This window comes from Oncorhynchus nerka, linkage group LG14 (genome assembly GCF_034236695.1).
Source record: "Oncorhynchus nerka isolate Pitt River linkage group LG14, Oner_Uvic_2.0, whole genome shotgun sequence".
Classification (NCBI taxonomy): domain Eukaryota; kingdom Metazoa; phylum Chordata; class Actinopteri; order Salmoniformes; family Salmonidae; genus Oncorhynchus; species Oncorhynchus nerka.
The window spans coordinates 104,380,591-104,395,928 of NC_088409.1; positions in this window are offsets into that span (position 1 = coordinate 104,380,591).

Consider the following 15,338-nt stretch of genomic DNA (forward strand, 5'->3'; position numbering starts at 1 on the left):
ACCTTAACCTAAAAAAAAACCCTTACCTAAACCTAACCTTAACCATTCTGAAAACTATACCTAACCCTAACCCTAACCCTAACCTTAACCACTCTAAAAACCCTTACCTAAACCTAACCTTAACCATTCTGAAAAACTATACCTAACCCTAACCCTAACCCTAACCTTAACCACTCTAAAAACCCTTACCTAAACCTAACCTTAAACTCTCTAAAAAACTATTTCTTACCCCAACCCTAAACCTAACCTTAACCACTCTTAAAAACTATACCTAAACCTAAAACCTACTGACAGACAGTCTTTTAACCCAACCAGACGGGTTAATCTACAAGTGGGCAACAATGGGGCCTACTACTTTGGCCGGCCGCGCCCGGACCCACCCGGCCCGCGCGCACATGTGTGGAGTGCACACCCCTCCCTTCCCCCCCTTCGGCTTCCACGTGTCAGAGATGGAAGTGGATCAACCGACTCAAAACTAGACAAACCAAACACTGCCAGTCACCGCTGCATTGCCTGCTGGGGGATCTGGACGCGGCAAGCCAAGGAATTTTTTATCCCTTTAAATTACTCGGGATCATCTCTAATCGGGCCTTTTCTAGGGGTGTTGATTCTACACCCCGTATACCTCTCTGTGAAATGGTCTGATGGTGAACAGGTTAAAAATAATCATTAGATTTAATACAACCTAAAATAGCTCTACCAAATCTCTGAAAAACATCACTCCTGAGACCTTCACCAACACACACCTTCCACCTGGGAGACAACTAGAACAAAGGATAAATCAAGACCTACCTACTACAAGCCTTCTCAACCAAGATTTTTTTCATCAAAAGACCAAGAATTCATCAAAGGAACAAGAACTCTACAACCAGCCCCTGATCTTCAGATACACATCACCTCCTCTATTTTTTTCAACTAAGAGGCAACCCCCACCTTTTTTTCCACCAAAGAACAAGACATCACCACCCTGACACAGTGGAAACAGACTCCTACCCTCCCACAGAAACCCTGACGACCGTATTTCCAACTTAGGAGCAAAAAGAAACAAAATTATAAAATAGGTCCACCCCACTCACACCTCTGCACCATACACAAACAAACCAAAAACCTAGGTAAGAGCCCCACCCATAAAAAAACTGGAAACAGCATAAAAAAGCTTTTTCGGATCCGTACATCCCATAATCCAAGTGGACTTGAACACCGCAAAACAGCCAAATCTACCGCATATCCGGGAACCCAAGTGGACACGAACGCGATCAAAGCTAAAACTCCGCTAACAGGCGCCTAATAGAATAGTTAAAAATAGCACCATTTTCGATCCTGGTAAAAGGAACACCCCTAGTAACCCTATTTGCTACCACCCCTCAATAAAGAAACAAGGTTCATACCCTCTAACAGCACAAAAAGACCTAAAACCACGGCCACTACTTTTACCTGCACATCGCACCTTACTGCATATAAGCAACGTGACTCAACAAAAAATCGGAAGAAAAATAACTCCACCACATTCAAAGACCTATAATCAGACCTATGGGTCACCCAGCACCCCAACTAAAAATTCAAACAGCACCCCAAAAGCAAAGAGTCTAATTCTCCTATACAAACTTCCCTATAGGGACCAACGACAGAGGCCTTCCCAAAAATAAAACCTCTCTCACAACACCGTCTCTGACCTTAGCCCTGGCCCCTAACCCGAACTGCAACCCCAGTTCCAACCCCTCTGTGTATGTGTGTGTGTATACATGTATCTGTACCTGACCTCATGTTGTTAACCCTGTCTGTCCCTTACAATGTATTGTGTCTTCTGTTTTGTCACACTCCACTGTTCATTTATACCAAATAACACTTGAAAAGCTTGTGTCACTACAAGGTTGAACATTTATCACATTGGGTCTCCATTGTATTATTATTACATGTGCTTGACCTCCACTCTAACTGCCCATCCACTTTACTGCATCCCCATTCCACTCTCACCTCTGTCTGATTCCTCCACACCACAGCCTGTTAGCGGCTGTCCTACCTAGTAACGGCACAGACCAATCGAAATAACCTACACCGCATTCCCACACGCGCACACACTGGAGAGTTAGCTCTCTTTGCAGCCTCAGGGGGAAACCACCGGACAGTTGGCATTTCGCTCCACACATCCAACCAGGACTACATTCAAGGCAAGTAAATTACACAGTACACCCTACGGTACATGTAGATATACATACATACATTTTTACTACTTTTTGCACCTTTTATTTCAATTTTATTTGTATATTCTCATCCCTGCTACCTGATGAAGCCGAGAAGGCAGAAACGCGTCGTGGCTGAGTTGCCCCTAGATCCGTGTGAGACCGTAAGGAATGCGGATTCCACACGGACTTCGGGGCTACTCTTTTTGGCTACCTTTTATTTTACACTTTACTTTCCTTAATTGGACTTTTACACAGTTCTCATATATATGCACACACTAGGATGTAGTGGAGTGTGACGTTGTATGCTATCCCCCACACTACTTGTGGTGTTGTATGTGTATGCTTTTGTATATGTTAAAAATATGTGTATAGGCTCATTCCCTTTCATGTTTATGTGTGTATGCATGTGTGCTACTACCCCATCCTTGGTCACAACCCTACTGACTGAGAGACACTGGCACTCAGCCATTGCAGGATAGGGCCCTTTTACCAGTAGGCTACCTTAAAAATAGATTGGTGGCCATTAGGACCGTAAACATAGATCTTTATTAGCATTTCAGAGATACCGTGACTACGGACTCTTAAACATTTACCTTAGATTTATCCTACATGATCCCTTTGATTCTGTACCAATAATCACTAGGCAACCAATTTATATTTAACAAACCATTTAATGTTCTCCTCTTGGAGTCTCCTTGACCATGGACCCTTGACCAATAGGAAACCATTATAAACTAAAATAAATCAACAATAATATATTGATAAAAGAAAACAATTAAAAATGTAAAAATAAAATAAATTTAAAAATTTAATTAAATTAAAAATCTTTTTAATTAAAAAAAAAAAAAAAAAAAAAAAAAAAAAAAAAAGAATATAACTATATATTTATATATAATTATATCATTTTTTTTTCCAGGTTCCTTGAACTCAGGGTTACCATGACCATGGACCCTTTAATGCAAAGAAACTACAAAATAGAATCTAAATAGCTAAATGTTATTTACCAAGAACCCTCACCATCTCACCATCCTTCCAAATCTACCTCACTGAAGATACCCACCAGCACCCCCAACGGACGAGAACCTTTTTCTCCAACAACTCTGGGGACCCCGACCTTGGCGACTCCCCGCAGCGAGCACGCCCTAAGCAATTAGGCCCTTCCATACACCAAGCAAGAAGACAGGAGGATATGGATAGACCGGACTCCTTCAGGACCTCGGGGTTCTGTTGGCAGACCAATCGGCTCAACCCTCCCAGCCCCCTTACACACGGGAGACTCACGTAACGCGCTGGACGACTATCTACCCCAGTTTAGAATTGGATTGGCAGTATGTTCAGTAGCGCGTGGGTGGTCCTAGCGGGTTGGGGCAGTTAAGTCCTCGAAAAGAGGGGCTTTGGGTGATGCGCTGCGGCTGGAGGACTCGCATTGGCCGTGTAATCCCTGGGGTGCCCAGATAATGTCTGGCGGAGAATTGGATCCCACGGAATAATTTCCCAAGGGGGGATCCCTTACCCCGCCGTACTTAGCCTGGACAACCGAAACAACATTTTTACCTTGACTACGAACAAATTCACTGTCTAGGGCTGATATACCTCTGGAAACGTTACGATCCTGGAAGGGAGTAATTCCACTGGTCACTATTACCCAAAACCACTGAATTACCTACGACTGAGATGGTGGGGATGAAAACACCCAATTAACTTCTACTACTGCCGGACGTTTCATACGTAAGCCAGAGAAGGTTTGCCGGTTTTTAAACCCTCCATACACCGACCAAAAACACAGGACGTGACTACAGGGGCGGATGCATGACAACCATATAGAGGGCTTGCCTTCGGTTTTTTGTCTGCTCAAACCACTGGTAGTTCATAGACTGACCACTTGACAGGGACACATGGCAACCGACTGAGGTCCGGACCTGCATAAGGTACGCAACTCGATGGTTTTGCCTGATCCTACGCCGAGTATACCCATACAGACCAGCTGGATTTGACTAGACATGGGTTGATTGGGAGTTAGGATCCTGGAAGGGAATAAGTCCTAATTATACACATGATCGAAAACATCCAGGACCAAAGACCAACGAACACTGAAGATGACCATACCACTCGACATGGACACATGGCAACCAACCGAGGACCGGACCTGCATAAGGTACGCAACTCAAGGGTTTTGCCTGATCCTAAGTTGAGTTGACAGACTTACCTAAACTTAACCTTAACCTTTTAAAAAAAAAAAAAAAAAAAAAAAAAACCCTAACCCTAACCCTAACCTAACCCTAACCCCTAACCCTAACCCTAACCCTAACCCTAACCCTAACCCCTAACCCTAACCTTAACCCTAACCCTAACCCTAACCTAACCACTCTAAAAACCCTAACCTAAACCTAACCTTAACCATTCTGAAAAACTAACCTAACCCTAACCCTAACCCTAACCTAACCACTCTAAAAACCCTTACCTAAACCTAACCTTAACCATTCTGAAAAACTAACCTAACCCTAACCCTAACCCTAACCTAACCAACTAAAAACCCTTACCTAAACCTAACCTTAAACCTAAAAACTATTTCTAAACCCTAAACCTAACCTTAACCACTCTAAAAACTATACCTAAACCTAAAACCTAACAGACAGTCTTTTAACCCAACCAACGGGTTAATCTAACAAGTGGGCAACAATGGGGCCTACTACTTTGGCCGGCCGCGCCCGGACCCACCCGGCCTACGCGCACATGTGTGGAGTGCACACCCCTCCCTTCCCCCTTCGGCTTCCACGTGTCAAGATGGAAGTGGATCAACCACTCACTAGACAAACCTAACCCTAACCCTAACCCTAACCCTAACCCTAACCCCCTAACCCCTAACCCCCTAACCCTAACCTAACCCTAACCCTAACCCCCCCTAACCCTAACCCTAACCCCTAACCCTAACCCCCTACCCTCCTAAAAGTAAAAACCCTTACCTAAAACCTAACCCTAACCCTAACCATTCTGAAAAACTATACCTAACCCTAACCCTAACCCTAACCCTAACCTAACCACTCTAAAAACCCTTACCTAAACCTAACCTTAACCATTCTGAAAAACTATACCTAACCCTAACCCTAACCCTAACCTTAACCACTCTAAAAACCCTTACCTAAACCTACCCTAACCCTAACCCTAACCCTAACCTAACCACTCTAAAACCCTTACCTAAACCTAACCTTAAACTCTCTAAAAACTATTTCTTACCCCAACCCTAAACCTAACCTTAACCACTCTTAAAAACTATACCTAAACCTAAAACCTACTGACAGAAGTCTTTTAACCCAACCAGACGGGTTAATCTACAAGTGGGCAACAATGGGGCCTACTACTTTGGCCGGCCGCGCCCGGACCCACCCGGCCCGCGCGCACATGTGTGGAGTGCACACCCCTCCCTTCCCCCCCTTCGGCTTCCACGTGTCAGAGATGGAAGTGGATCAACCGACTCAAAACTAGACAAACCAAACACTGCCAGTCACCGCTGCATTGCCTGCTGGGGGATCTGGACGCGGCAAGCCAAGGAATTTTTATCCCTTTAAATTACTCGGGATCATCTCTAATCGGGCCTTTTCTAGGGGTGTTGATTCTACACCCAGTATACCTCTCTGTGAAATGGTCTGATGGTGAACAGGTTAAAAATAATCATTAGATTTAATACAACCTAAAATAGCTCTACCAAATCTCTGAAAAACATCACTCCTGAGACCTTCACCAACACACACCTTCCACCTGGGAAACAACTAGAAACAACAGACAATTCAAGACCAAACCTACTACTACAAGCCTTCTGAAACCAAGATTTTTTTCATCAAAAGACCAAGAATTCATCAAAGGAACAAGAACTCTACAACCAGCCCCTGACCTTCAAGATTCACATCACCTCCTCTATTTTTTCAACTAAGAGGCAACCCCCAACTTTTTTTTCATCAAAGAACAAGACATCACCACCCTGACACAGTGGAAACAGACTCTTATCCTCCCACAGAAATCCTGACGACCGTATTTCCAATTTAGGAGCAAAAAGGAAACAAAATTATAAAATAGGCCCACCCCACTCACACCTCTGCACCATACACCCAAACCAAACCTAAACAATACCAACATCCTACACCAGACCCTCCCTCAAGTAAGCCCCCTCCCCCAGGTAAGTCTCTCCCCTAAGTGGTCCCATCACCTGGAGGACAAACATCACTGAGAACAGCCAATAAAGTTTTTCTGGATCGATACTTCCCATTCCCCAAGTGGACGTTAACTAAACAAACACGGCCAAATCTACTATATACCCAGGATCCCAAATGGACGAAAACGCGATGGCAGCTATAACTGCGCTAAAAAGCATCAACTAAAAAGAAAAAAGCAACACTTCCCAACCTGGCCAAACTGAAAACTACCCCCTAGAAACCCTACCTACCACTACCCTTCAACAAAGAAACAAGGTTTTAAGTTCCCCAACACCTGGAAATGACAAAAGTTCACGATCTTCACCTCAACTCTACATCGCTCTTTTCGGCACTCTAAACGCAAAACTCCAAAACGGAAAAAAATGTCCACCACCTTTAAAAGCCTACAGATAGACCTATGGGTCACCTAGAAACTCAACTATAGTCTCATTCGAATCCCACAGATGTCCACCCTACCCTTAACGACTCCTGAAACTACAGAACCTCATCTTGGGTTCCTTCCAGGCCCAAACCCACAACAAGAGCTGACCGCTCCCGACGCTAACACACAAATCAATGGAGACACAGAGGTCAAACACTACTTTTCCAGAAGAGGATTTAATATACTTCCACTCATCACAGAAACTCCACGTGTGGCTTATTCTGACCCCTAAGACTTCTAGTCTTACCTAAAATTCACCTGGTACCTCTCGGACACCCACAACCCAAACAGCACCCCAAAAGCAAAGTGTCTACTTCTCCTATACAAACTGCCCATAGAAATCAACGAAGGACCTTGCCATCACATGGCAGACTACCCGAGCCTCTCCCAAAAAATGATCTCATTGGACAAACCACGGACGTTTCTCTCACATGGACACCGCATGCACACCTCATGCACCAATAGGATTCCACCTGGCTAAACCACACCCCCTCAATTCCTATAAAAGAGCAGCATCCCTCAGCCTCAGTACCATTCTACCTGAACACCTCTTGAAGACACTTCACCTAAAGGGAAGATACAAGCTGGACCTCTACAGTTGAACTACACCCAGAATGACCACTCCAACTGAAGGACCAGACCCCAGCCCCATGCTACATCATGGATACACCTTTACCTGGACCAAGCCGTCGGCTTGGTCACTCTACATTCCCCACGAATATCCCCTACCACCTTTGGAACAGAAGACCCCTAAATAGCCTCATGCTACACCCCGAATTCTGACCACTCCAGCCGTTTTAAATCCTTGCGATTTCTCCCCTAAAATCTAGGTACCCCTACATCACTGAACCCATCCTCCAGAGAATCAACGCCCTTTTTGGCACTTTTTCTACAACAGACCTTCATAGACCTCCAGACCATCGAGCCTCAACCACACATATACCTACACACACACCTTATTTTTCTGGTCCTAAATACTAGTTTTTCCGTACTAAGACCAAGTGCACTTATTTTTGCACACATTGTTTTCTCCTCCCTGCCACCTGATGAAGCTAAGCAAGCAGAAAGCTCTCTTTGGGCTGCCCCTAGATCCGTTGTGATGCTGTAAGGAAGGCAGGTTCCACACGGACTTCGGGGTATCTCCTTTGGCTACTCAATTTCCTTTGTACTTTTCTCTCTCCTTACTTTGAGTTTTACACAGGGACACACTTAACGAATGACCTACGAGACAACAAGGACCCTGGGCACTCTGATGGCTATACAGACCCCCTACTTCATCATAATACAAGCCCAAACAATTTTACGGGGCATAGTTTCTATATTGTATATTCTCACACCTTTTGAAAGAGACGCACAGAGGGTCCGGAATAAGAGTTTCGCCGGAAACCTAGTCTCATCATAGGATCGCGCCCAGCTTACCCCCACCATACCAGAGGACCCAGAGACCCGGTCATTCCTCATAAGATTGACATAGGGAAGGGCTCCTTTTGGGTAACACAAACCCTCCTAACCTTCCCCACATCATACCCTGACCAGGGTGATTGAGGGAGCAGCAGAGGCAGAGTGTTAAGGTGGCCTCTGCATTTTCATCTCCATCCCATATCCAGACCTGGATGGTATGGAATGATAATCAGCAGGAACAGGTTTAAACTCGTTTACTACTTACCCCCGTACTCGCTTCCCAGTCAACCCTATCTAAACATGGGATTGCTGGATAGAACCACAGGCTGAATCCCCAGTGGACCACTAGACCCACAGCCAATCCCACACCATTGGACTCCTGGACCCTCTAGACACCAAACCTCCCATAAAACTGAAAAAGAAACGCACAGAAGGGCTAGCAGATAAAAAGAAACACTCTTCTGGACTCAGCCATTGAGTGTTGAAGGATACCTTCCTTCCTGTCCCATACCCTCCCAAACCATCAACTCATAGAACCCAGCTCCACTAAAAAGTCCACCTACAGACACCCTCACAAGGCTGACCGTAGGAACGGACTCCATCTGGAGCATTTCAGAGACAGAGTGTTGAAGTGACCTCTTAAACATTTCCTGTCCCATTTCCCAAGCCATCCACTCATAGAACCCAGCTCCGCTAAAAATCCACCTACAGATACCCCAAGGACTGGATTCATCCATATTTAACCCAACAACACACCCAGCTAAAAAGCAATGTTCCTCACCAACCCAGCATCATTGGATAAACGGACCAAGAGCAGGACCAAAAACACAGGAATTGAGATACTGAATGGAACAAAATCAATCCCCCACCACTACGGCTGGACCACCACTAAGACTCTCAGTAAGCGGAGGAAAACAGACACTACCTAATCTTAAACCCCAATCCCATAAAATAAATAAAAATCATTAAATTAAAAAAACAGTTTTTAAACAGCACCATAGAGTTAAAATGAAATGGACTCTCAATAAAAAAAATTTAAAAGCACTATAGAGTTACCGTGACCAACTCTCAAAAAAAAAAAAAAAAAAAAAAAAATATATTATATATAATTATATAATTTTTTTTTTTTTTTTTGTTTCTGGAAACTCAGGTTACCATGACCATGGACCCTTTAAAAAGAAACATAAAATAGAACACAAATAGACTAAAAATTATTTACCAAAAACCCTTCACCAACCTCACCATCCTTCTAAAATATTTTTTGAAGATACCCACCAGCACCCCCAACGGACGAGAACCTTTTTTCTCCAACAACTCTGGGGACCCCGACCTTGGCGACTCCCCGCAGCGAGCACGCCTAAGCAATTAGGCCCTTCCATACACCAAGCAAGAAGACAGGAGGATATGGATAGACCGGACTCCTTCAGGACCTCGGGTTCTGTTGGCAGACCAATCGGCTCAACCCTCCCAGCCCCCTTACACACGGGAGACTCACGTAACGCGCTGGACGACTATCTACCCCAGTTTAGAATTGGATTGGCAGTATGTTCAGTAGCGCGTGGGTGGTCCTAGCGGGTTGGGGCAGTTAAGTCCTCGAAAAGAGGGGCTTTGGGTGATGCGCTGCGGCTGGAGGACTCGCATTGGCCGTGTAATCCCTGGGGTGCCCAGATAATGTCTGGCGGAGAATTGGATCCCACGGAATAATTTCCCAAGGGGGGATCCCTTACCCCGCCGTACTTAGCCTGGACAACCGAACCAATGTTTTTACCTTGACTACGAACAAATTCACTGTCTAGGGCTGATATACCTCTGGAAACGTTACGATCCTGGAAGGGAGTAATTCCACTGGTCACTATTACCCAAAACCACTGAATTACCTACGACTGAGATGGTGGGGATGAAAACACCCAATTAACTTCTACTACTGCCGGACGTTTCATACGTAAGCCAGAGAAGGTTTGCCGGTTTTTAAACCCTCCATACACCGACCAAAAACACAGGACGTGACTACAGGGGCGGATGCATGACAACCATATAGAGGGCTTGCCTTCGGTTTTTTGTCTGCTCAAACCACTGGTAGTTCATAGACTGACCACTTGACAGGGACACATGGCAACCGACTGAGGTCCGGACCTGCATAAGGTACGCAACTCGATGGTTTTGCCTGATCCTACGCCGAGTATACCCATACAGACCAGCTGGATTTGACTAGACATGGGTTGATTGGGAGTTAGGATCCTGGAAGGGAATAAGTCCTAATTATACACATGATCGAAAACATCCAGGACCAAAGACCAACGAACACTGAAGATGACCATACCACTCGACATGGACACATGGCAACCAACCGAGGACCGGACCTGCATAAGGTACGCAACTCAAGGGTTTTGCCTGATCCTAAGTTGAGTTGACAGACTTACCTAAACTTAACCTTAACCTTTTAAAAAAAAAAAAAAAAAAAAAAAAAAAAAAACTAACCCTAACCCCTAACCCTAACCCTAACCCTAACCCTAACCCTAAACCCCTAACCCTAACCCTAACCCTAACCACTCTAACCCTAACCCTAACCCTAACCTTAACCCTAAAAACTATACCTAACCCTAACCCTAACCTAACCTAACCACTCTAAAAACCCTTACCTAAACCTAACCTTAACCATTCTGAAAAACTATACCTAACCCTAACCCTAACCCTAACCTTAACCACTCTAAAACCCTTACCTAAACCTAACCTTAACCATTCTGAAAAACTATACCTAACCCTAACCCTAACCCTAACCTAACCACTAAAACCCTTACCTAAACCTAACCTTAAACTCTCTAAAAACTATTTCTTAAACCCTAAACCTAACCTTAACCACTCTTAAAAACTATACCTAAACCTAAAACCTACTGACAGACAGTCTTTTAACCAACCAGACGGGTTCTGAAAATGGGGCCTATACCTAACCCTCCCTTCCCCCTTCGGCTTCCAACAACCTAAAACCCTAACTAACCTAACCGCTCTAAAAACCCTAACCTAAACCTAACCTTAACCATTCTGAAAACTATACCTAACCCTAACCCTAACCCTAACCTTAACCACTCTAAAACCCTTACCTAAACCTAACCTTAAACTCTCTAAAAAACTATTTCTTACCCCAACCCTAAACCTAACCTTAACCACTCTTAAAAACTATACCTAAACCTAAAACCTACTGACAGACAGTCTTTTAACCCAACCAGACGGGTTAATCTACAAGTGGGCAACAATGGGGCCTACTACTTTGGCCGGCCGCGCCCGGACCCACCCGGCCCGCGCGCACATGTGTGGAGTGCACACCCCTCCCTTCCCCCCCTTCGGCTTCCACGTGTCAGAGATGGAAGTGGATCAACCGACTCAAAACTAGACAAACCAAACACTGCCAGTCACCGCTGCATTGCCTGCTGGGGGATCTGGACGCGGCAAGCCAAGGAATTTTTTATCCCTTTAAATTACTCGGGATCATCTCTAATCGGGCCTTTTCTAGGGGTGTTGATTCTACACCCCGTATACCTCTCTGTGAAATGGTCTGATGGTGAACAGGTTAAAAATAATCATTAGATTTAATACAACCTAAAATAGCTCTACCAAATCTCTGAAAAACATCACTCCTGAGACCTTCACCAACACACACCTTCCACCTGGGAGACAACTAGAACAAAGGATAAATCAAGACCTACCTACTACAAGCCTTCTCAACCAAGATTTTTTTCATCAAAAGACCAAGAATTCATCAAAGGAACAAGAACTCTACAACCAGCCCCTGATCTTCAGATACACATCACCTCCTCTATTTTTTTCAACTAAGAGGCAACCCCACCTTTTTTTTCCACCAAAGAACAAGACATCACCACCCTGACACAGTGGAAACAGACTCCTACCCTCCCACAGAAACCCTGACGACCGTATTTCCAACTTAGGAGCAAAAAGAAACAAAATTATAAAATAGGTCCACCCCACTCACACCTCTGCACCATACACAAACAAACCAAAAACCTAGGTAAGAGCCCCACCCATAAAAAAACTGGAAACAGCATAAAAAAGCTTTTTCGGATCCGTACATCCCATAATCCAAGTGGACTTGAACACCGCAAAACAGCCAAATCTACCGCATATCCGGGAACCCAAGTGGACACGAACGCGATCAAAGCTAAAACTCCGCTAACAGGCGCCTAATAGAATAGTTAAAAATAGCACCATTTTCGATCCTGGTAAAAGGAACACCCCCCTAGTAACCCTATTTGCTACCACCCCTCAATAAAGAAACAAGGTTCATACCCTCTAACAGCACAAAAAGACCTAAAAACCACGGCCACTACTTTTACCTGCACATCGCACCTTACTGCATATAAGCAACGTGACTCAACAAAAATCGGAAGAAAAATAACTCCACCACATTCAAAGACCTATAATCAGACCTATGGGTCACCCAGCACCCCAACTAAAAATTCAAACAGCACCCCAAAAGCAAAGAGTCTAATTCTCCTATACAATTCCCTATAGGGACCAACGACAGAGGCCTTCCCAAAAATAAAACCTCTCTCCTATACAACACCGTCTCTGACCTTAGCCCTGGCCCCTAACCCGAACTGCAACCCCAGTTCCAACCCCTCTGTGTATGTGTGTGTGTATACATGTATCTGTACCTGACCTCATGTTGTTAACCCTGTCTGTCCCTTACAATGTATTGTGTCTTCTGTTTTGTCACACTCCACTGTTCATTTATACCAAATAACACTTGAAAAGCTTGTGTCACTACAAGGTTGAACATTTATCACATTGGGTCTCCATTGTATTATTATTACATGTGCTTGACCTCCACTCTAACTGCCCATCCACTTTACTGCATCCCCATTCCACTCTCACCTCTGTCTGATTCCTCCACACCACAGCCTGTTAGCGGCTGTCCTACCTAGTAACGGCACAGACCAATCGAAATAACCTACACCGCATTCCCACACGCGCACACACTGGAGAGTTAGCTCTCTTTGCAGCCTCAGGGGGAAACCACCGGACAGTTGGCATTTCGCTCCACACATCCAACCAGGACTACATTCAAGGCAAGTAAATTACACAGTACACCCTACGGTACATGTAGATATACATACATACATTTTTACTACTTTTTGCACCTTTTATTTCAATTTTATTTGTATATTCTCATCCCTGCTACCTGATGAAGCCGAGAAGGCAGAAACGCGTCGTGGCTGAGTTGCCCCTAGATCCGTGTGAGACCGTAAGGAATGCGGATTCCACACGGACTTCGGGGGCTACTCTTTTTGGCTACCTTTTATTTTACACTTTACTTTCCTTAATTGGACTTTTACACAGTTCTCATATATATGCACACACTAGGATGTAGTGGAGTGTGACGTTGTATGCTATCCCCCACACTACTTGTGGTGTTGTATGTGTATGCTTTTGTATATGTTAAAAATATGTGTATAGGCTCATTCCCTTTCATGTTTATGTGTGTATGCATGTGTGCTACTACCCCATCCTTGGTCACAACCCTACTGACTGAGAGACACTGGCACTCAGCCATTGCAGGATAGGGCCCTTTTACCAGTAGGCTACCTTAAAAATAGATTGGTGGCCATTAGGACCGTAAACATAGATCTTTATTAGCATTTCAGAGATACCGTGACTACGGACTCTTAAACATTTACCTTAGATTTATCCTACATGATCCCTTTGATTCTGTACCAATAATCACTAGGCAACCAATTTATATTTAACAAACCATTTAATGTTCTCCTCTTGGAGTCTCCTTGACCATGGACCCTTGACCAATAGGAAACCATTATAAACTAAAATAAATAAACAATAATATATTGATAAAAGAAAACAATTAAAATATGTAAAAATAAAATAAATTTAAAAATTTAATTAAATTAAAAATCTTTTTAATTAAAAAAAAAAAAAAAAAAAAAAAAAAAAAAAAGGAATATAACTATATATTTATATATAATTATATCATTTTTTTCCAGGTTCCTTGAACTCAGGGTTACCATGACCATGGACCCTTTAATGCAAAGAAACTACAAAATAGAATCTAAATAGCTAAATGTTATTTACCAAGAACCCTCACCATCTCACCATCCTTCCAAATCTACCTCACTGAAGATACCCACCAGCACCCCCAACGGACGAGAACCTTTTTTCTCCAACAACTCTGGGGACCCCGACCTTGGCGACTCCCCCGCAGCGAGCACGCCCTAAGCAATTAGGCCCTTCCATACACCAAGCAAGAAGACAGGAGGATATGGATAGACCGGACTCCTTCAGGACCTCGGGGTTCTGTTGGCAGACCAATCGGCTCAACCCTCCCAGCCCCCTTACACACGGGAGACTCACGTAACGCGCTGGACGACTATCTACCCCAGTTTAGAATTGGATTGGCAGTATGTTCAGTAGCGCGTGGGTGGTCCTAGCGGGTTGGGGCAGTTAAGTCCTCGAAAAGAGGGGCTTTGGGTGATGCGCTGCGGCTGGAGGACTCGCATTGGCCGTGTAATCCCTGGGGTGCCCAGATAATGTCTGGCGGAGAATTGGATCCCACGGAATAATTTCCCAAGGGGGGATCCCTTACCCCGCCGTACTTAGCCTGGACAACCGAAACAACATTTTTACCTTGACTACGAACAAATTCACTGTCTAGGGCTGATATACCTCTGGAAACGTTACGATCCTGGAAGGGAGTAATTCCACTGGTCACTATTACCCAAAACCACTGAATTACCTACGACTGAGATGGTGGGGATGAAAACACCCAATTAACTTCTACTACTGCCGGACGTTTCATACGTAAGCCAGAGAAGGTTTGCCGGTTTTTAAACCCTCCATACACCGACCAAAAACACAGGACGTGACTACAGGGGCGGATGCATGACAACCATATAGAGGGCTTGCCTTCGGTTTTTTGTCTGCTCAAACCACTGGTAGTTCATAGACTGACCACTTGACAGGGACACATGGCAACCGACTGAGGTCCGGACCTGCATAAGGTACGCAACTCGATGGTTTTGCCTGATCCTACGCCGAGTATACCCATACAGACCAGCTGGATTTGACTAGACATGGGTTGATTGGGAGTTAGGATCCTGG